Source organism: Rattus norvegicus, chromosome 5 (assembly GCF_021556685.1).
Source record: "Rattus norvegicus strain SHRSP/BbbUtx chromosome 5, alternate assembly SHRSP_T2T, whole genome shotgun sequence".
NCBI lineage: Eukaryota > Metazoa > Chordata > Mammalia > Rodentia > Muridae > Rattus > Rattus norvegicus.
Genome location: NC_141538.1, coordinates 133,760,492 through 133,782,271, shown reverse-complemented (window position 1 = coordinate 133,782,271; position 21,780 = coordinate 133,760,492). Strand labels below are relative to the sequence as shown.

The following is a 21,780-nucleotide window of genomic DNA, read 5'->3' as shown; positions in this document are numbered from 1 at the left end:
TTGTTTCTGCTTCTTGTACGCCCAGGCAGTGTAGGTAGAGGATGAGTTCCCTCAAGTGTCATGGACCCAGATAGTTTTTGGTTATGCCCACAAGTTCTGCACCCCCATTGCCCCAGCACATCTTGCAGACAGGATAGACCGTAGGTCCAGGTTTTGTAGTTGGGTTGGTGTCAATGTTTCTCTTCCTTTAGCCTGCAGAGAAGTTTGTAGAAGGTTTTTATACATCTTCAAATACAGATAGGGTTCAGAACATTCATGAAGGACACTGTGAGAGAGGAAACATCTACGCCACAGAAAGACATATCTGCGTTCATTTTTATGGGCTATCTTGTAATATTCAGCTTTCACATTGAAAGCTGTTGTAAATTTTATGTTTATTTTATGTTCCAAGTTTCTAACTAACAAGCTTTCAAGAGCTCCCAAACAAGTAGTGCTCTATAATCTAGGGTTACCATGGAAGATGATCTCATGAATCCTGGAGAAAAGATTATCCTCAAACTTTTGGTTCATAGTTTAGATTTCAATTCAAAGTATCAAAATATAAACTTTCCCTATCATACCTGATTATCTCTTTAAAGCTTCTTTTTGGGGTGCGTGCATGCGTGTGTGCGTGTGCGCGTGTGTTTGTGTTTGTGTGTGTGTGTGTGTGTGTGTGTGTGTGTGTGTGTGTGTACTGAATTCCCTGGAGCTGGAGTTAGAAGTGGCTGTACACCGGGTTGCTTGGACCTGCCTTTTGCTTCTCTCCAGAAGTAACTAGTGTGTTAACCACTGAGTCATCACTCCAGTCCCGATACTTGCTATCTCTTGAGATATTGCTTTTGGCTGATGGCATTGCAGCCATGTGAAGGGGATCAAAGCAGAGAGGAGGTGGAAGGCAGATACTTCCTAATGCTTCAAGAGAGCATGCAATCTGTTCACCTTCCTTCATAACCCCAGTGTGACATCAAATCTTGCAAATTCCACAGTATTAGGTGTGACTTGAGAAACCTTACCATGTTCACTTTGCATGTCATTACTCCTTTTTGGGGTTTATTTTCCACAAGTTTGAAATAATTTATGGGCTTGCTGAGTAGTTCTATGGTTTTAGGAATAAAGCCACACCAGTAAAAGGAAAGACTGCAGTGCCATCTTCTTTTCTGTATAGTTATATATTTTTTTCTAAAAATCATTTGCTTCTTTAATTCTAAAAATTCTGAATTTTACATTTACTTAATTATTTACTTGTGTGTGAACAAATATATTTGTACATATGTGACCATGCATGTGCAAGCAAGAGAAAAACCTGAAGAAGTTGGATTTATTCTTCCAGAGTGTGGGTCCCTGGGATTAAACTCAGGTTTTCAGGTTCAGTGGCAGGCACCTTTACTTACAGAGCCATCTTGCTGTCCAGACATCTTTAGTTTTAATACTTTCTGTGACCAAGCTTATAATCCTGCCTGTTTGTAATTGGTCTTGACTGTAATTCTCATTCTGAGGTTCTCCTCTGTCTGGTCTCTCAGTTGATGTCTGGATACACATTATATGTATAATTGGTTCCAGGTTCTCAGGTTTTTGTAAGCTAGGACACTCTCTAGAAACCTGTAGAATAGAATTTTGCTTCCTTTCCATCAGTAATACTGCCCATCTTTATTGTCATGTCTTATTGGGGATCTCCTATTGGGGATCTCCCTTCCAAGTGATCTGTGAGCATGTTCTCTTTGGATAACCTTTCTTTACTGAAGCATTACATTTTTTTTTTCTCGTGAAACTTGTTTTAATGGGTCTCAAAATTCTGTGACATAGTTTTGGTCAAGTTGGTTCCATTACAAATGTACTGATTTTGAAAACTAATAATTTAAAACTGCCACACCACACACACACACACACACACACACACACACACACACACACACACACACACACAAATGGTCCACAAAACATTCTTTCCTTCTGAAGGTTTTACTGCATTGTTATCATCAATAACAATCTTTTATTATTAAACTTAAATGGCCAATTGAGATAAATAGTTTTGAGACCGTTCTTCCACCACTGATTAAGACTGGGGCGGCAGGAATTAGGGATAATATTCATTTAGCCTTCTGAGCTTTCTGGGGAGACTTGGTGACTTTGCCAGTTTCTGTAGCCTTCTAGTCCACAGCTTTGATGATACCAATAGCTTCCGTCTGTCTCATGTCACAAACAGCAAAATGACCAAGTGCAGGATAGTCTGAGACGCTCTCAGCACACACGGGTTTGCCAGGGACCAAATCAATAATGGCAGCATCACCAGACTAAGAATTTGGGGCCATCTTCCAGCTTCTTACCAGAACAACATCGATCTTTTCTTTAAGCTCGGCAAACTTGCATGCTATGTGGGCCGTGTGACAATCCGGAACAGGGGCATAGCCAGCACTGATCTGGCCTGGATGGTTCAGGATGGTCACCTGAGCAGTGAAGCCAGCTGCTTCCATGGTGGGCCATTTTTGCTGTCACCAGCAACATTGTCACGTCTAACATCATTGACAGACATGTTCTCTACATTGAAGCCCACGTTGTCTCCAGGAAGAGCTTCACTCAAAGCTTCATGGTGTATTTCGACAGATTTGGCTTCAGTCGTTACATTGACTGGAGCAAAGGTAACCACCATGCCAGGGTTGAGGACATCAGTTTCTACTCACCCCACTGGGACAGTGCCAATGCCCCCAATTTTATAGACATCCTGGAGGGGCAGTCTTGGAGGCTTGTCAGTTGGATGAGTTGGTTGCTGGATACAGTCCAAAGCTTCCAGCAGTGTGGTGCCACTGGCACTGCCATCTTTGCGGGTGACTTTCTATCCCTTGAACCACGGCATATTAGTACTTGGTTTCAGCAAGTTGTCACCATTCCAACCAGAACTTGGCACAAACGCTACTGTGTCAGGGTTGTGGCCAATTTTCTTAATGTAGGTGCTGACTTCCTTAACAATTTCCTCGTATCTCTTATGACTGTATGGTGACTCCGTGGAATTAATTTTGTTGACACCAGCAAGTAGCTGTTTCACACCTAGGGTGTAAATCAGAAGAGCATGCTCATGGGTCTGCCTGTTCTTGGAAATACCAGCTTCAAATTCACCCAACACCAGCAGCAACAATCATGACAGCACAGCCAGCCCAAGAAGTGCCTGTTATCATGTTTTTGATGAAGTCTCTGTGTCTTGGGGCATCAATAATAGGCACATAGTATTTGCTGGTCTCAAGTACACAGGGAGATGTCACTAGTGATACCACACTCACGCTCAGCTTTCAATTTGTCCAAGACCCAGGCATACTTGAAGGAGCCTTTTCCGATCTTGGCAGCCTCCTTTTCAAACTTATCCATGGTTCATTTGTCGAATCAGGTTCATTTGGAGATCAGGCGGCTGGTTGTGGTGGATTTACTGGAATCTATGTGTTCAATTATGACGATGTTCATGTGAGACTTTTCCTTCCCCATTTTTGCTTTGAATTAGCAGTGGTTTTCACAACACCTGTGTCCTGATGGCAAACCTATTGTGAAAAGGCTACATGTTTTTTAAATTGAAGAATAAAATTTCCTGGTTTGAGATTGAGCCAATTTAAAAAAAAATGATGAATTTAGGCTTCAGCAATATTATGTAAACCATCCCTTCTAGGCTCTGGCCTTAGTTCTCGGCTGATGGAAGTGGAGTTGGGAGGAGGTAAGTTTGCTGAGTGTGGTTGCTTTACAGCCCACCTCATCTCTGCCTCCTCCTCTTCCAAGATGTGTGAAGGCGAAGAGAACCATATACATGCTCATTCCCAATGCCATGTCTTCCAACCTTGATGGATTGTATCTAACCAGGAGCTAAAGTAGATTCTTCTTTCCCATGAGGTTGCCTCTTGTAAGGTTTTTGCTACAGAAATATGAAAAGTATTTAACACGCTCTCTATCCATCAATTCGTGAAACAGAATCACAACAGGATCTGTCTGTCTGCTAGATAGTGAGATCTTAGAAACTCTGGCTGATTCTATGTAGCGTCCCAGTCTCTGGGATGAAGGGACTCTGAAGTCTTGTGCTATAGCTTCACCTGTTTAGTAACCTGTTATATGTCCATTGTTTCATTAATTTTTTAGCATTTCCTGGGACAGCATATTTGGGGAACTGTTGTGGTGATGACAGGAAAATCTGTGATATTTTAAAATTTTCACCAAATTAAAGAGTAAAGGGTGATTTAGAAAGTGTAAGAAACTTACTTGGAATCATGCTAAATGGAGAAGCAAAGTTAATCTGGATGAAGAATACAGACTTCCCTCTATTTTATCCAGTCACTTTCTTGCTCTCCAGGTCTCATCAAGACCAATTAGAAGTAGGCAGTAACCAGTCCATGGAAAGTGGCAGGGTGAACTAGGGGTTCAAATGGAAGCAATCAGGTTGGATATCTAAACATGGCATGAAGGCACGTGATAGCTTTCAGTTTATAAAAAAAAATTCAAGACTTGAGAAAATCAACTCCCAAGAAGGTAAGATTTATTTTGGCACAAAGTTTCAGAGGTTTCAGTTTGTGATTAGTTAGTTGTAGTGATTTTGTTCCTGTGTTGGGGCAGGGGATGACCATAAGTGGGATTTGTGAATAGGGTGTATAATACTGAGTAAAACTCATCACTTTATGTCCATCGCAAAGAAAATAGAATGAAAGTGATAAAGAAAGAGAGAGAAAGAGGAGAGGACTGGGGAAGACCTGTAGGAGGGGGAGGAGGAGGGAGATAAAGATGAGCTTTATCACACTATCGTCTCTAAGGGCATGATCTCAATAATTCACTTTCATCCATGTGACAGCAGCCTTATAGGTTCCACTACTTTTCACTAGTATCACAGATTAGTGATCTGTGTCTTTGGGGGTAACATTTAAGATCTAATCCATAAGAAAACTATTATCAGCGATCCCTTCTGTTTTCTTCCCAGTCATCAGAACATAATCCAAGCCTGGTCCAGATTTTTTCCTAGGTCCTCTGTACCTTTTTTTCAGTCTAAGTTCCTACCTTTTGAATTCTGTGCTCTCTGAGCTGGGCTATGCCTTGGTTCTAATTATTCCTACACATACCTTATCTCTGTCACTGTGGGCCATAATCATGATTTAATTTCTCTGGGAACCTTTCTCTGTTACACTCCCTTAAAGAGAACTGATGAGTTGGAAATCACCTCCTCTGTGGGAGTCACTAATTACTTCTACTTTTCTTTCCCTGCACTAGAACAAAAAGTCAGGACACAGGGTCAGCACTTTGCAATTCATATTCTTTCTCAGAAATCAGAGAAAAACTCAACTTTCTTTGTTATTGACACTCCTCAGCCAGCACAAAGTTATTTTTATAATTGTTGCTTTTGTTAACTACAAACACTCCTGATGATCCTGTCTGACCTTAGCTTATGCTGTCAGGACAACGTAATATGCCCAAGGACGGTCATCAAAATCAGAGCAAATGCATATACAGTGCATAGCACTGTCAGATGATGAGTAATTAGGCACCCAGTACAATGATTTATTGGTGATCACTATGGTTCTATTCAATACAGTTACTGTTTAGTTATATGAAACTTTAATGACTAAAGGACATACCCAAACCCCAAAATGTTCATTTGAACTCCTCTTTGGTCCTCCATGGATATAGCAATAGTTTCTAAGTTATTATTTTAAGAGTGGTATACATTTCTTAAAACCATACTTACCAGTAACTACTTTATATATTTCAGGTAGAGAAAAACATGGCTTACTTAAGAAAATCCCTTTTGTTGCCAAAGAAGAAAGTTTCCCCCAATACTACTGGCCTCTTAATATACCACTGTGCTTTTCCTGTCTTCCTTAGTCTATTTTATGTTGATACAGCAGAATACAAGTATGTGTCTAGATATATTTTGTAAGAGGACTTATTTAATTCAAGTTTTGGAAGCTGGTATTATAAATCAGCAATCTGTATCTCTATCTGTTCTGTTCTGACAAGGGCTCCATGGGGGCATGTTATCACCATAAAGGGAGAACTTGTGAGAGAGAGATCAACTACTGAGACTGGGATGAGGCCAGTTTGCTTTACATAACGACTCACTTCCATGGGAATTAAACCTTTCTGTGGGCGGCTCTCTGAATGACCTAATTATCTTGCCCCAACCTATAAGATTTTACTACCTCAGCTATCTCCAGCACACAGACTTTTAAGGGCCATACTATACTGTAGCTAAACTTTAGCGTCATTCAAAGGAAACGAAGCATTATGGCGTATTGATACCACTAGGTATATTTCCCAAACTGTATGAGAATAATTTATCAAAAGCCAGCTGCTACAGAGATTCCATCCCTATTCAAATTACTGAAAATCTGTTTGAGATTCTGAATGGCATGCATATTTGTCCTAACATAAATGGACTTTGAGGTGGTCACAGGGTGATTAATCAAGTAGGATGGATGAGAAAGGAGAATAAAGCATTCCATTTGGCTCTTACAATCAATCAATATTTATATGCCCAGCAAAGCAAACTGCTGACACTATAACTTAGCCTCAGTTGTCATCAGTAGAAACTATTACCGATCTGCAATTTTAAGCAAAATATCAATATTTGATTATAATTTTGTACTTGAAGGTATACATTTAGTCTACAGTTTTTGTTATAGCTACTCATCTCTTCTGTTTCACAAGACTTTAAAAACTTATTCTTTGACTTTTCAAATAATGCCAAGGCTGAATTGGGTCTCGCACCCTCCATGGTCCTGTTCATTTGGGGCTAGGGCTAATGAGACTGTGGCTTAGAGTTTCAAAGTGTTTCAAGAAGTCTCCTAAGTACAGGCTAGTCCTTGAAGAGCATGCATAAGATATTTGTCTATATTACAAATGAATGAATGAGTATGTCCTCAGTTTGGGTGTGTCTGCATTATGAAATGAGATACTATCTAAACCTGAGTCCTGTAAGTACCTGTTGATAAGCTACCCATTCTCAATGGTTGAAGAGAAATTGCATCCTCACTCTGGAATCTAATTAGTAAAATTTATAATCTCTCCACTCTTTTTCACTATAATGGCTGGGGAGTCAGAGTCTGCTTATTTTCTGAGTATATCCTATTTATTTAAGCTACAAGAGCAGTGTTAAACCCATAAATAAAGATAGCTTGTTAAACCCATGGGTCGTACACTTTTGCATGTATAGATGAAAACAGCATTTAGCCAAAAATTATTAGACAACTGTGGTGCATTATATTATATATAATATTATACATTACTTATTACATATTATATATCACATATCATATATCATACATCTTACAATATACTATATATTATATATCATATATCACACATAATATATCACATATCATATATCATGTTACATGTATTATACTATATTACCTATCACATGCTACATGTTATTTTATATTTTACATCTTTCATCTTATATATCATATGTCAAATTTCACACATCCAATATATATCACATATCCTATTATATATTATATAATATTATAGTATATATTGTAAATTTTATATCATATGTTTATATTTAGTATATATTATATGTTATGTCATACTATAGAATGTATAGTATATGTGATATACTATATATATCATGTATGATATGTCATATGCTATGTATTATATATTACACATTCTATATTACACATTGCTTGTTATATGTTGTATGTCATATGTCACATGTCATATATACCAAAATATATTAAATAACATATAACACATATTACATGTGACACTTTACATATTATATTTTACATATTATATATTATAAACAATATTATATAAAATATATATTTAATATATTTGTTATATATTATATAATATATTTTTTTATGATATATAATCATATATCACATGTTAAATGTCATTTGTCACATGTTATGTGCCATATGTCTTATAACATAATACATTTATATGGTATATTCATAAAAGTATTCATATATATTATATATTTTATGAATAATATGTTGTATTATATATAAAATATAAAACAATGTTTTTATTTATATAATGTTTATATTAATTTTAAAATTATGAATTATTAATTAATTAGAAAATATATTAATTCTCAAAATATGGTATAGCAACTGTTTTATACATTTATATTATTTTGTCTATTGCAACTAATCTAACAATAAGTTAAAGCACTGGGAAGATTTTAATAGGTTAGACACAAATAATGTATTATTTTGTAAAAGGAACTTGGTTATTTATGAGAAGACATGAAGGTCCTTGGACTAATACTATATGGAAAGTAAAGGATGAATGTATTTCAGGAAACAGTGATAACTAGATCTATAAGCTTCCTACCCCAGAGGTAACCTTTCCTCTTTGTGAAAAACAAAACAAAACAAAACAAAACAAAACAAAACAAAACAATAACTTTGCATATGACGTTATGGTAGTATTTTTAATCATTAACAAAAGACTGATTTTTGTCAATTACTTATTCTTGAATCTTTCAAGATGATGACTTGATTTTAATTGACTGTGAGAAGTCAGGGGATGCTGCTCCGGGGGTGGGGAAGTGTGATCTGAGGCTTGGTGGTCCCAGGCCATCGGTTCTCAGGCTCTTAGGCATCCAGGCACCACTGGGATGCTGGGGAAGGATTGGGGGCCCACAGGGCTGGATCTAGCTTGGGGCCGAGGGAGAAATGGTGTGTGTGTGGGGGTTCTGGTTGGTCCTGCTGGGAAGTCTTTGGCTGGACTATGACAGGGTACAGGCTTCCCCTTAGTAGCCGCTGCCACTGGGAGCCCAGGGAAGCCTTCTGTGGGAGATTTGGTGGTAGCTCTGTTGTTGAAGGGGTTCTCTATGGCTCCCCACAGAGGATCCTATGAGAAGAGGCAGTCCATGGTTTTAAGGCATTTGTAGTCATGGAGGAAAGTGGATGAGTAAAACCGTATCCCCCTTGTCGGAGTGGGCCTGAGATTAAATACCTTTTGCAGGGAGGAGTGTCTGAGAAGGAATGCTTCGTTGGCTAAGCTTCCAGGCCTTTAGCTACCAAATTATAATGGAGATCTGTCTTGAGCCAACATGACCTGAGGTCACCTCCTCTACCTGTGAAGGTGCTTCTTTGGGCGGTTGTCCTTATGTGGATTTGTGATGGTCACAAATCTATGGAGAGCTGCAGGCCAGTGACTAACCTGGTTTCCTAGGAGTCAGGTGAAGCTCCTACTGTCTTTTTAGGGTCTCTGGCGTTCGAACTTCCTCAACCAGGATCCAGGGTGTCTTTCACTGCCCCACAGTTTCCTGTCACTGTTTCTGGGTCATTGTGGGTGGAACAGGAAGGAGTGGCAGTAAGAACCTCTTGTGGTATATTTCCTTTGGCTCCTAAAATTTTCAGAGGCGTCCAAGGTAGAGCTATCACTTTGTGATCATGTGCTCAGTATATGAATATATGAGAGGCATTTTATATTCAGTCCAGTTCTTGAGTCTCCAAGTCCTTATCAGTGCTAATATTCTTTAAAAAACTCTGAGTTCAGAGTCTTTTTTTTTCTTCATGGAAACCCATTGTGCTTTATTTAAAAGGGCAAAAGAAACCCTAAGGCTAGGACACTCACCACCTGCCACATTCAAGATGGTTCTCTTTCTTTTATTAGTACAATAAAGATATATAGGCTGAGCCTGGTAGTACACAATTATAATCCCGGCATCCAGGAGACTGACATGGGAGATTTTGGAGTTAAAGGCAGCCTTCGGGTACATAATTAGACATTGTCTCAAAACTACAACTTAGGAATAGAGAGATGGTTCAGCAATAAAGAACACATTGGCTCCTCAGGCTATGGTAAGCAAAAATGGTTCTTGGAACCAAACTGCTTTCTTCTGCAAGAGCAGCAAGTCTATTAACCACTGAGTTCCAACTCCTAGATATAATTTAAGATTTATTATTGCTTTACATGTATGAATGTTTTGCCTGGTGTATGTATATGTGGCATGTGGTCATCTGGTTCCCTCTGAGGCCAGAAGAGGGCATTAGATCCCCTGGGACTTGAGTTACAGATAGTTATGAACCACATTGTAGGTGCCAGGAATGGAGACCTGGGCTCCATGAGCAACAAGTGCCCTTAATTGCTAAGATAAATCTCCATCCCCCAAAATGTGTTAAAATACCCTTTCCTTAAAAAAAATAGATATCAGGTCATAGTGTCATTTGCCTTTAATTCTACTACTCAGGAGGTAGAGGCAGGTAGATCTCTAAGTTCAAGGCCAGCCTGATCTACAGAGTACTTCCAGAAGGTCTAAGCCTATAAGTGAATTGATTACAAGCTTTTGTTGTGCAAACCTTGTTCCTTAATTTAAAAACTACTGGTTAAATAAAACTGGCTACAGCCAATTACTGGAGGGCTTAAAGGTAGGTGGGTTTGGAATTACCTGGTGGGGAGCAGAGAAGAGGGGGGTGAGAGAGGAGGGAGGGAGGAGAAAGGAGAGGCAGGAAGGGAGGGAGGGAGGGAGGGAGAGAGAGAGAGAGGGAGAGAGAGAGAGAGAGAGAGAGAGAGAGAGAGAGGAGGGAGGGAGGGAGGGATGGAGGGGGAGAGGGAGAGGGAGAGACAAGATCATGAGGAGGAGGAAGAAGGAGAGGTGAGGAGAGGCAAGGAGGAAGCTGCTACAAGGGGAGATGGACTATGAGCACATGGCTAGGAGAAACAGCAAGCATTGGGGGGAACACCGCTGGGGAGGTAGCCAGGCATGCTGATTGCAGCCTCCCAGTGATTGTCAAAGCAAAATAAAATAACCATAGTCTGAGTCTCATTTATTTGTAAGCTAGTTGGGGATAAGCTTAAATTCGTTGAACTACATCTTGGCCCACATTATATTGGGCATAGAACCAAAGTATATGAGACAAGTTATCGGGTAGAGAGTCAAAGCCTTCCTAAAAACATGTAGTCTTTGAAGTTACCACAGAGCAAACATCAGACACTGATTGAGACCAACCAACTGCAGCACTGGGGAAAGGTGCAGCTCTCCTGAAGGCTGCTTCAGAGCCGCAGACTACAGAGAACTTCAGGGAAGCTCCCTCCCAGCACAAGGCACAAAGCTGTGCTGAGACACAACCAGAAACACAGAGGCTGGATTTACAACATGCATTTCTGTTACAGAAAAAAAGTCTTTTCTAAGGCTCAAAGCTATTTTTAGCTGTGATTGTGTATGTACAGTACAGAATAAGCATTCTCATTTTGAGAGAAATACCAGAGTAACAAGGTGTGGTGGGACTGAAGAAAGACAAAGCACGGGACAAATAAATAAATCCTGTAGTTCCAAAGCTGGCATCTAGTGTTGGTGATGTGATATGGCCACCAGACACAGAACAACAAATATTTAATTACACTCACTCAAGCAAACTAAAACACTCAAATATATAAAAAGTAGAGAGTAGATCATCAGTATTTGTCATATTTGCAATGAACTAGGAAAAGGAAGAAATGAGTTGATAGCTAATCAACATGTTAGCTGTGTAATATGACTAAGTTTTATGCAAGTTGGCTACATTTTACATACTTAAATTTGTGCTTTGTAGGTAATTCTCCTACCACAAAAAAGGTCATATACAAGGTAAGACGTGCAAATTAGCTTGATTGTGGCAATTCAGATTTCGTATGTCAAATACTAACTTCTATTTGTATACCTTAAATCGACAGTTTTAGTTTACCAATTATACTTCAATAAATCTGAAAGAAAAAACCAAATTGGTTTTGTGCAATGTTAGGTGAGGGGATTTCCGTCATCCAGGAACAAAGCTGCTAGACTGACTTTCATAGAGGCTTTCTGTTTCTGGTGCTAACCTACCTTGGCGTGGTTCAGGCTTGCTAATTTAAATTATGCAATGTGAACAAGCTGGCTGCTAGCTTAGTTCTGCCCTTCTCCTTTCCATTCACACAGTAGCATTGGCTTCCACACTATTGTTTCTGAGAACAAGGAGGGAGCAAGGTCATGCTGGCATTTTTGCATTGGTTAAACTACATTTGGGTGAGTAATCTAATCCTTTGCTTACAATGTGATGGTTGCTATTTGTAGGGTACAGTCTGTAAATTATTTTTCAATCCTAATTTTTCTACTATATTGGCTTCTACTGTGTATTGTTCAACAAGAGAAGTTTTCTCATGGACAGCTTGAAGAAAGCCTGCAAAAGTCAATACTTAGCATTTCACAGTTATTTCAAAGGCAAACAGATGCTGATAAAGGTAGTTTCAGAACACATGTTGTCTTCTCTTCTTTGGAATGTTAAACACTAATAAAAACAGAATACTCAGATGCTTGTTCCTCTTCAAGACAACGATTTATCCTTATTTTCCCAGATGGTCCAAACTATTTAAACCAGATTCCTTCAGTTTCAACATGCTACCTTGTTAGAAATCTAAGATGCTAGATGGCAGTGGTGGACCAATCTGATAATTACAGAAAGGACACATTCTAACCCTACTTGTAGGTGTATATCTGTATTAGAAACAGGTACAAATTTTTTAGAATAGCATACTTTTTGGTCAGCAGTGTTCATTTTTAACTACAGATTTGTAATGTAGCACCCCAAGAAGAGATCATGAGAAGCACGCTTATATTACCTCCTCAACAAGATATGTTTTTATGTTAGTTATCTAACTCAGTGAAGATGAACTGCTCTTTTCTGTGTGGAAGAAGTGATCCAATATAAGTAATAGAGGACGATCTGTAGATGCTTAGTCCTTACTAATGAAAGATGTGCAACCAATGGATTCATAGGAAGAGAAGGAGTGAAAATATATTTTGTTTTAACTTTTGAGGTCAGAAACCTTCTCTCCTTCATTAAACAAACACTAGAGTTGTTCCAAATAAAGGCCAATTGACATCCATAAGTTGCAGCACTTAGTTCATTTGATTGTTGGGGGTTCCCAACCAATAGCAAACCTTGGACAACTGTGATAATAATACATGACTATGATCAGACCTTTTGCCAATGTTGATAGCCATAGTCACATGTTTTTTGGACAATATATTACCTTAGTCTAATTAAATTCATTTCAGAGTTTAAGTAACAAGCTAGTCTATATGAAAGTTATCATAAGTCAGTGTAAGTCTTCATGGTCACTTAGTCTCTGTCAGAGATTTAATTGCTTTAAATAAAATTTTATTTTCATTTAATTACTTGAATATGAGTCAGTGTGATCTGGGAACACACAAGCATCTGGCCAATATATTGAAGTAGTTGAAGTGATAAGAGACTGTGGTCATGTATGCTTGCTGTCAACCCCTGTAGTGTCCACTCACTAAATAATGGAAGCCCAGAGTAGACACACAGACTCAGTAGGACATAGGTCCCTTATGTACCTTTCAAAGGTAGGAGATACAGAACTCCAAAGTATTAGGAGACAGGGAACTCTGCAAAAGAGGTATTCTGGGTCCTGAGTATCCCTACCCACAGGAGTCATTAAGAAACAACGTTGCGAGCCATCAGCCAGCCTCAGCTAGAAGAATATGGTAAGAATGGGGTTCTGTTGATCTGCAGATTACTAATGTCACAAGGGTATCATCTATAGGGCAGGCAGGGGACTGCAGGAAGGAGCCACTTACCCTTCCTCTTGGGACAACAATGTCAGTAATTTTGTTTTTTCTTTTCAATTTTTAGAGTAGCTAGAAATTAGTTCAAGAGTGTTCTGAAGTCAAGTGGGCACATGCTTCTTCTTGGCATTTGGGAAGAGCACAGAGATGAATCTGAAGTTCACGATTCCTTGTTTTACGAACCCAACTTGCATCATTCCATGAATGTGAGCCATGCTCATCCTCATCCAGTTGTGACTAAGTGCCTTCTACAATCTGTTTGCCTTTGGGGCTGGTTGCTATGATTATCATCACTGTCTCTTCTTCAAGGCAGTACTTCACCTACTTAATAACATCTGTAATTCTGATACCAACACAAAGTTCATGAACTTCACTACCTCATGGCTGTGTCTATAGAATAAGTGATAAATCTTTCTGTACTTCCTCTGGCAAATTGGTAGCAGTTAGAGTTCATTCAGTTAGGAAGTTCCTAGGTGGTAGCAAGGGGTTTTAGGCACAACATCTGGGGGTGGAGCCTGGAGACCCTGTGGTCTCAACTCAGCAAGATGATCTGAGGACTCTTGGGGAGCTCCAGCCTTGTTAGGTGGTAGTAGGTGATAAAGCTGGTACACAGGAGACTGAGGAAAGAACAACCCCTGTGTAGGTCTCTCTTCTGGATCTTGGGGACTGGGGTAATCAAGATGGTCCTCTGTACAGGGTGTGTGTCACTCACCATTGCTTCAGGAAGGTCTTAGCCAGGCAAAGCAGGCTATATGCCTTGCTGATAGGCACCCAAGGGCAGCCGTGGCCATATTGCACATGGTTATAGAACCAAGACTATCATACTAATAATTCCATGGAACCTGAGGGGACGGATTGGGTGGTAGATTCTGTGTACATGTAGGATTCCTCAGAGGCTAGAAAGGTCCTGTAGGTAATATGCAGTGGCAAGGGACAGTGGCCATTCCAATTGCCTGATGCACAGGACATCTTGGGGCTAGGAATTCATACTCAGTGTCTATCATGGGCATATGTGGGGCTGCTCTGTTCCTGTTGATCATGGTCTCTTGGCTACCCTAGAGGAGTCTGTCAAAGCATTAGTCCAGCTTGGGTCTGATTTATCTAAGTCATAGAGTAGTTCCTTTTAAAAGTGCCCAGAAACTTATAGGATCCCTGTCACATGTTGCATATTCAAGTGTTTCTGCTACAAAGGTCTATATGAACAGTTACAATACCAAACAAAAACCTGTATTGTACATATTAACATATTCATTTGTACATCTTTGTAAACTTATCTAAATATCATAGTGTTGTGGGGTATTCACTAGACAAGACTGCTTGGACATGGGTTTATGCCAATAGAAAGTCTTTATTAGCTGGCCGGTGACTAGTACCCTCAGTGCTTGGGATCCCAGTGTAGCACTGAGCCTTTCTCAGGGTGAATTTTAAGCACAAAAACTATGCTCTTGGTTGACATTGTTCAGTTAACAAGAATGGTTAGCCAGAAGTGGAACTACAGAAACCAATAAGCAAGGTTAGTACAGTATGTTAGTTAGTATACAGTTTCCTAGAACTATGGATTTGATATAGTAGGCCTTTGTTTTAGTTTTACCAGGTGGTGCCTCAGTCTATGTGCTGAGTTTTATAGCCTGAGAAGTACTTCCATCAAAAAGTCAGTTAGTATATATCATAAATATGCATTTTGAAAATGATTTAATCAACTTTCATGTTAGATGCTAGCTTGAGCCAAGATAGTTCAAGCCCATCTTTGGCATCATAGAATGACTCTGCCTCAGGAAAATAAATAAACAAATGAATATTAGATCTTTGAGAAAATAGATATTTATGGATAATCAATATCCTGAGCTTTCCCCCAAAATTATATATGCACTATACCAACTTCCCTACAAAAATCTGTTTAGATTTTGAAATTAAGTTTAATGTATAGGTTAAAAGTTAACAGTAAATTTATAAAAAATACTTTGTCAATCTATGAGTTATGTGGTTCTTTAACTTCTCTAACCAATATTTTATAATTTTCATTGTGTGAATTTCATCCTCACTTTATTAGACTTTTTCTATGTAAGTATTTTTGGTGCTATATTTATAAATTATATTTTGACATATTTAATAATTATATTTTATATTTAATGACCTAATTATAGTACTCAATGCCAAATTTATTTTGTTTCGTGTGTGTGTGTATGTGTGTGTTTATATGTTTGTATGTTTGTGTGTGTTTATATGTCTGTGTGTGCTTATATGTGTGTGTATTTGTGTGTGAGTGTGAGCTTGTGTGTATGAGTCAGAGGCTAACATTAGGTATTTACCTCAATAACTTTCCATTTTGGAGACAGGGTTTCTCACTGAACCTCAAGTTCACTGGTTTGACTAGATTGGCTAGCCAGCAAGGCTTTGGGAACCACCTAGCTCCACTCCTACACCTAACAATGAGATTACAGGTTGTGTCCCCACGCTCCACTTTTATTTGCATTCTGGGCATGTGCACAGACCATTCTGTAGTGAAGGCTTCTCAATTAGAATATCCCAGCCCACATATGACAATTATCCTTTTTGTTTATGACAGGTTTCTCTACCTCCTACGATTTTATCAGAAGTGAAACAACTGCAGAACTTCCTCATTAAAAGTTCCCTCAGTTTCCATAATCCAGTCCATTAGTTCTTCATGTCTTTAGTCGTTTCATGGGTATTGCCACTCTATAAATTTCTGGTTTACCACATTATTACTTTAGTGTAGGAGAAACTATCTCTCAAAAGTTAAACTTTGAAAGAACTTAACAAACATTCTTCATTGCTTTAAATATCAATTTTTATTTAGATACCACTTCATTTTAGAGAATAAGAGATAATTTATTTTGTAGCCAAATATTAATGGCCATGGACCTGGAATACATATTTAGTTGAAACTGCTGGTAACAGTTTGGTTAAGTCACAGGATAAAGAAAAACATAAATCAAGATACTTATATATTAGTGGCAACATCAGGTAAGTGGGTTACAAGCAACGTGGGAAAAATTCTTCAGTCCTAAGATGCTATCTGATGAAGCCTTTGGGTTGGTGGAGGCTATAGGTCTGTTTACATGTTCTTATATTTTTATTTTATTTTGTCTCTATATAGGTATGTACATGTGAGTGCTGGTCCCTGCAGAGATAAAGCTGGAATTACCAGTGGTTGTGAGATGTCTGAAGTGGGTGCTTGGAATTGAATCTGCAAGAATTGAACTTGCAAGAGAGTATGTGCTCTTAGCCATTGAACAATCTTTCTAATCTCACTGTCTACACATTATTAAAAAGGAATTTACTAATAGCCACTAGAGTGTTAAGTCAAACACAGACTGGGTAATATATGCCTATTTAGATGGGTAAACGAATCCCAAGATAATTGGCTCTGGATCTGCACCATTTCTGCTTTATATTATCAGAGAAATTTTAACCATCAATTTTAAACGTCTATAAAATTTTGTAGATATTTAACACAGGTAAAGATTTTTCCTTGAGAATTTCAGTTAAAAAAACTTCAGTCTACACAGAGAATCCATTCCAGTCTTAGAATTTGTTCATGAAATGTTCTTTATAGAAAAATGATCTCATCAAGGATTATGCAAGGCACTAGTGATGTAGATCTTTCAAGTCTTTTTAAGTGTGGGAAATTTTCTAAGTTCTTTCTTGAGGATTATAGGAGAAGCATATTAGAGTCATACCAGTTTAGGTTTGTATAGTTTCTTTTCTGATTAGACATACAATAGTTTAGCTTGGGCCATCAAATATGATTATCTCACCCACTAGATATTGGTATATATAACGTTTCGTTAGAAATTTTGATTGATTGAAAAGGTGTCTACCATATTTTTCTATTATAAAGTTATCTACTCTCTACTACTTTTATTTATAACTATTTTGTGGGGTACTCCATTTTATATTAATCAATTAATTTAGATTCCAAATGTTGCTCCCCTTCCCGGTCCCTCCCTCACAAAGTTTTTTCCCCCTCCCCTCCCCTTCTCTGAGAGGGTGGGTTACCTATGGGATATCTCCCTACCCTGACACATCAAGTCTCTGTCAGATTAGGTGCATCCTCCTCCATTGAGGTCAGAAAGAGCAACTATGAAGATTGAGCTGCCTGTCTGCTACATATGTGTGAGCAGGGGTAGGGGTAAGGGAGGAGGTTGTTTCAGTCCGTATATGATTTTGGTTTGTGACTCAGATTCTGAGAGCTCCCAGGAGTCCAGGTTTGTTGACTATGTTTGTCTGCCTGTGAATTCCCCATCTACTTCTGGGCCTTCAATCCACCTCCTCCATAAGTATCCCTGACTGCTGTCTAATGCTTGGCTGTGGGTATCTGCTTCTATTTCAGTCTGGTGCTGGATAAAGCCTCTCAGAGAACAGTTATGCTAAGCACCTGTCTGTTAAGTATAACAGAGTATTGTTAGTAATGTTAGAGATTGGTGCTTGCCTATGGGTGGGTTCTGACTTTCACCAGTTATTGGTTGGCCTTTCCTTCAGTTTCTGCTCCATTCCTGAATTTTTTAGACAGGACAAATTTTGGGTAGAAAATTTTGTGGGCAGAGCTCTGTCCTTTCACTGGACAGAGGTAGCCTGTTCAGGTACCATGTCCTTACTATTAGGCATCTTGGCTAAGGTAACCCACAGTGGGGGCACTTCATTGTTACTACAAGTTTTATGTACTAGTTTTGTGTTTGTGTTTTTTTTTGCTAAATTAATTATTAGCATCATAGGAGAAAATGGAGATTTCTAATATTATGAAAAATAATTAAATCATATTTGTTAAACCATTTTAGGGCTGACTTTACTCAGGACCCCTATGATTAAAAAAATGAGGACAAATACAATGGGATTTTGAAGGAAATGAGATGAGACTCACCTGAATACACCATGAATGAATGGGAGTTTATAGCCAGGGACAGATTAATGTTAGTGGATAAAGAATTTCTAAGAGTGAATCTAAGAGGGATGAGGAGAATTCTGACTGAATTGTACTGACAGAATTGTTTCTTGCTATCAGACAATGTACTGGGTGACATAAGAGGGACCACAGCAGATATTAAGGTATCAAAGATGGAAATCCCTGTTATATTGGCTTGGAAGATTTTTTTCCTAAAACCTTTATAGCAAAGTGAATAGATGATTGCAAGAGGTTTAGCAACCTGAGTGGATTTTGGTTAAGAAGATGATTCTGCAAATTAATTTCAACTTTTTATTATTTTTTAACTTGATATTTTATTCTAAGAAAATCATTTTGCCTTTTCCCATTTACTTTTTCTTTTGTTTATTTAAAGCTGTTTATATCAATTTTAACTCATGAGTGTTTTTATTGGACTGATATAATCCATTGTTATATTTATTTCAAAACTAATTTATCCCTATTTCAGCCAGAGTGAGCCCCAAATCCACATGTGTTTCTTTTATTCTAATTCCATGGTCAACTTCTTCTTTTCATACTTTGGCACTGGCATTAGTTATTTGCCCAGACAACCATGGGCCATTGAGTGTAATAATATTTAAAGAACCTGTCAGGTGCTATATATGTTCAGTGCTCCTGAAATGTTGTTGCTCTTAGGCTCTCTCAACAGATACAGCTAAATATCTCAGTCTGTCTGTTTCTATCTGTTTGTCTATGTATCTATCTGCTTCTGTAGTGATTGATCTGCTCTGATTCCCTGGCAGCAATGGCGCAAGTTCCTCACAACTTGCCCTAATGCTCTAATGCACACACATGCAGCCTTATATTTAATATGCCTTAATCTTCTCAATGGATTGGCCTCTCCTAAACTTCAATGCTGCTAACATCTACTTTTCGATACTTCCGAGTTACTACTTACTAAAATATATATTCCATCTATGCAACCCTAGACCCAACCAAGGCCTCTCTTCTCTGGCTCTTACATTATTAGTATGCCTCCTTTCATGCCACTCTCAAGTCTGGATCTTATTCCTTTTGTGGCATGGCAATTCTGCTTATTCCTCAGTCCCCTTGCCTATGAATCCTAAAGTCTCGCCTCTGTCTCCCTGTCTAGCCATTAGCACCTGCAACCTTAATTACCAATCAGAACCAACTGAGGACAGGGACCCTCGGCATCTTACAAGTAAAATTCTCCTGTGATTTTTGGAAACCCATAATTCAAGCATTGAACTAAATCCACAATATACCCCCACTTTTTTCCAATAAAAGGTCTTTTTTTCCCTCAAATATAGGTATAACAGTTATATAAACTATAAGGTATGATATACACTAATAGCACCCAGCCCATCTGTTTTGTCAATTTAGGTATACCACTCTAACATCTATCCTAACTTAAAGAGTTTACAATTATACACCTGAATTATGTTTTGATTTTAACTTGCATTAATATCTGAAAACCATCCTTTTAAATCTACATCATCTTCCTTAATGCTAAACAACTTATGTTTGATTATGAGATTTTAACTAGTCTTCTACCCCATCAGAGATCCAAGAACAAACTAAATATAACCTGAAAACATAGGGAACAGAAAAAGTTGGGTTCCAAAATTTAAACATTGACTACATAGACAGTCTCCTATTCCTCAAAACATTGGATAATCTGTCTTTAACCTTCTAGCCACAAACCATCTGACAGACCTTAAGTGAAACAAGAATTATGAAGGACTAGCTTACTTTGTCTTGGCAGAGCTCAGATGTCAACTATACCCATCTTGTGTCCTTCCCTGTACAGTATTTTTTTTTTTGTCTGTAGATGAATGAGGGCAATTCTTGCCCAGTGGCTACCTTGCCACAACTTAAACAACTCTAGATGGAGGTTATGATGATCAATATTTTCTTTCAACATTGAAGGGAGTACTGTCTGGAGCAGACATGTTTCTTAGTCAAAATCTAATAATAATTAAATGATTATAAATGCCATATTTTGTGGATTTCTTATACTTTTGAAGACTACATAAAGTATATATGAACTGTTAAACCATGAATATTCTTAGTTATTCCTAATTGAATAATATTAAAAATACTTCATTGTAATGAAATGAGAATCTAATATAATCATGAGTTTACTCTCTGGCTCTTAACCCACGTTACTTAATCATCCTATATAGTGTATAATAGCAGCTATAAAAGGACTGGGTCAAAGCCTTGCATTCTTTTTTTTTTTTTATTAACTTGAGTGTTTCTTATTTACATTTCGAGTGTTATTCCCTTTCCAGGTTTCAGGGCAAACATCCCCCTAATCCCTCTCCCTCCTCTTCTTTATGGGTGTTCCCCTTCCCAACCTCCCCCCATTGCAGCCCTCCCCCCAACAATCACGTTCACTGGGGGTTCAGTCTTAGCAGGACCAAGGGCTTCCCCTTCCACTGGTGCCCTTACTAGGCTGTTCATTGCTGCCTATGAGGTTGGAACCCAGGGTCAGTCCATGTATAGTCCTTAGGTAGTGGCTTAGTCCCTGGAAGCTCTGGTTGCTTGGCATTGTTGTTCATAAGGGGTCTCGAGCTCCTTCAAGCTCTTCGAGTTCTTTCTCCGATTCCTTCAACCGGGGTCCCGTTCTCAGTTCAGTGGTTTGCTGCTGGCATTCGCCTCTGTATTTGCTCTATTCTGGCTGTGTCTCTCAGGAGCGATCTACGTCCGGCTCCTGTCGGCCTGCACTTCTTTGCTTCATCCATCTTGTCTAATTGGATGAAAGCCTTGCATTCTTAAGTGAGTTGTGTAGGCACAATGCCTATCTAAAAGTAACAATATTAATTTCAAATTTTAATCAATAGACAAAGAGTTCTACCAATGAAAACTTTAAACCTGTCTTAATATATAAATTCTGTACCAATGTGAAAAAATATAACTTCAATTTTGCACCAAGACAGTACCCCCTTTATGGGTACTGATTTATACTGGTTGTATATATAGATGGTGTGAAGTGTTTCTATTTGTTTCTGATTTTCTGAAGGAATTATTTAGACTGACTTTGTTCTGAAGTAATTGTCTAGGTTTATATTGTTTGGTTCCATAAACGCACAATGAAATTAGTTTTTCTGTGTCTGACTTGTTTTACTAAATATAATGTCTTCCAGTTCTATTTGTTTTGCTGAAAATTATAGTATTTCATTCTTTTTTATGGATGAATAATACTTCCTTTAGTGAAGTTATTATTCTGAAAGCACAGAGCCAAGTACAAAACAAGACAGGACTCTAGAAGAGATCACCTCAGAGAAGTGGCACCAGTCATTGATACTTTTCCTTGCAAGGGAAATTTTCTCAAAAGGTAGGATTTCAGAATGGCCTTTTGTTGCTCTTC

At 38.4% G+C, this 21,780-nt stretch overlaps 1 protein-coding gene and 2 pseudogenes across 3 annotated transcripts in view; 1 reads left to right on the top strand and 2 right to left on the bottom strand.

Annotated features, from left to right (window-relative positions):
* Positions 1–2,066: 2,066 nt before the first annotated feature.
* Positions 2,067–3,450, bottom strand: Eef1a1-ps9 (eukaryotic translation elongation factor 1 alpha 1, pseudogene 9; annotated as a pseudogene).
* A 10,011-nt stretch (positions 3,451–13,461) lies between these two features.
* Traf3ip2-ps1 (Traf3 interacting protein 2, pseudogene 1) lies at positions 13,462–16,296 on the bottom strand (annotated as a pseudogene).
* Positions 16,254–21,780, top strand: part of Skint10 (selection and upkeep of intraepithelial T cells 10) — a 43,013-nt gene continuing 37,486 nt past the window's right edge. For 2 of the 3 annotated variants that reach the window (XM_087551215.1, XM_087551214.1), the window contains exon 1: positions 21,630–21,747. The gene's annotated coding sequence lies outside the window, so the exon portion shown is untranslated. 3 annotated transcript variants of the gene reach the window in all.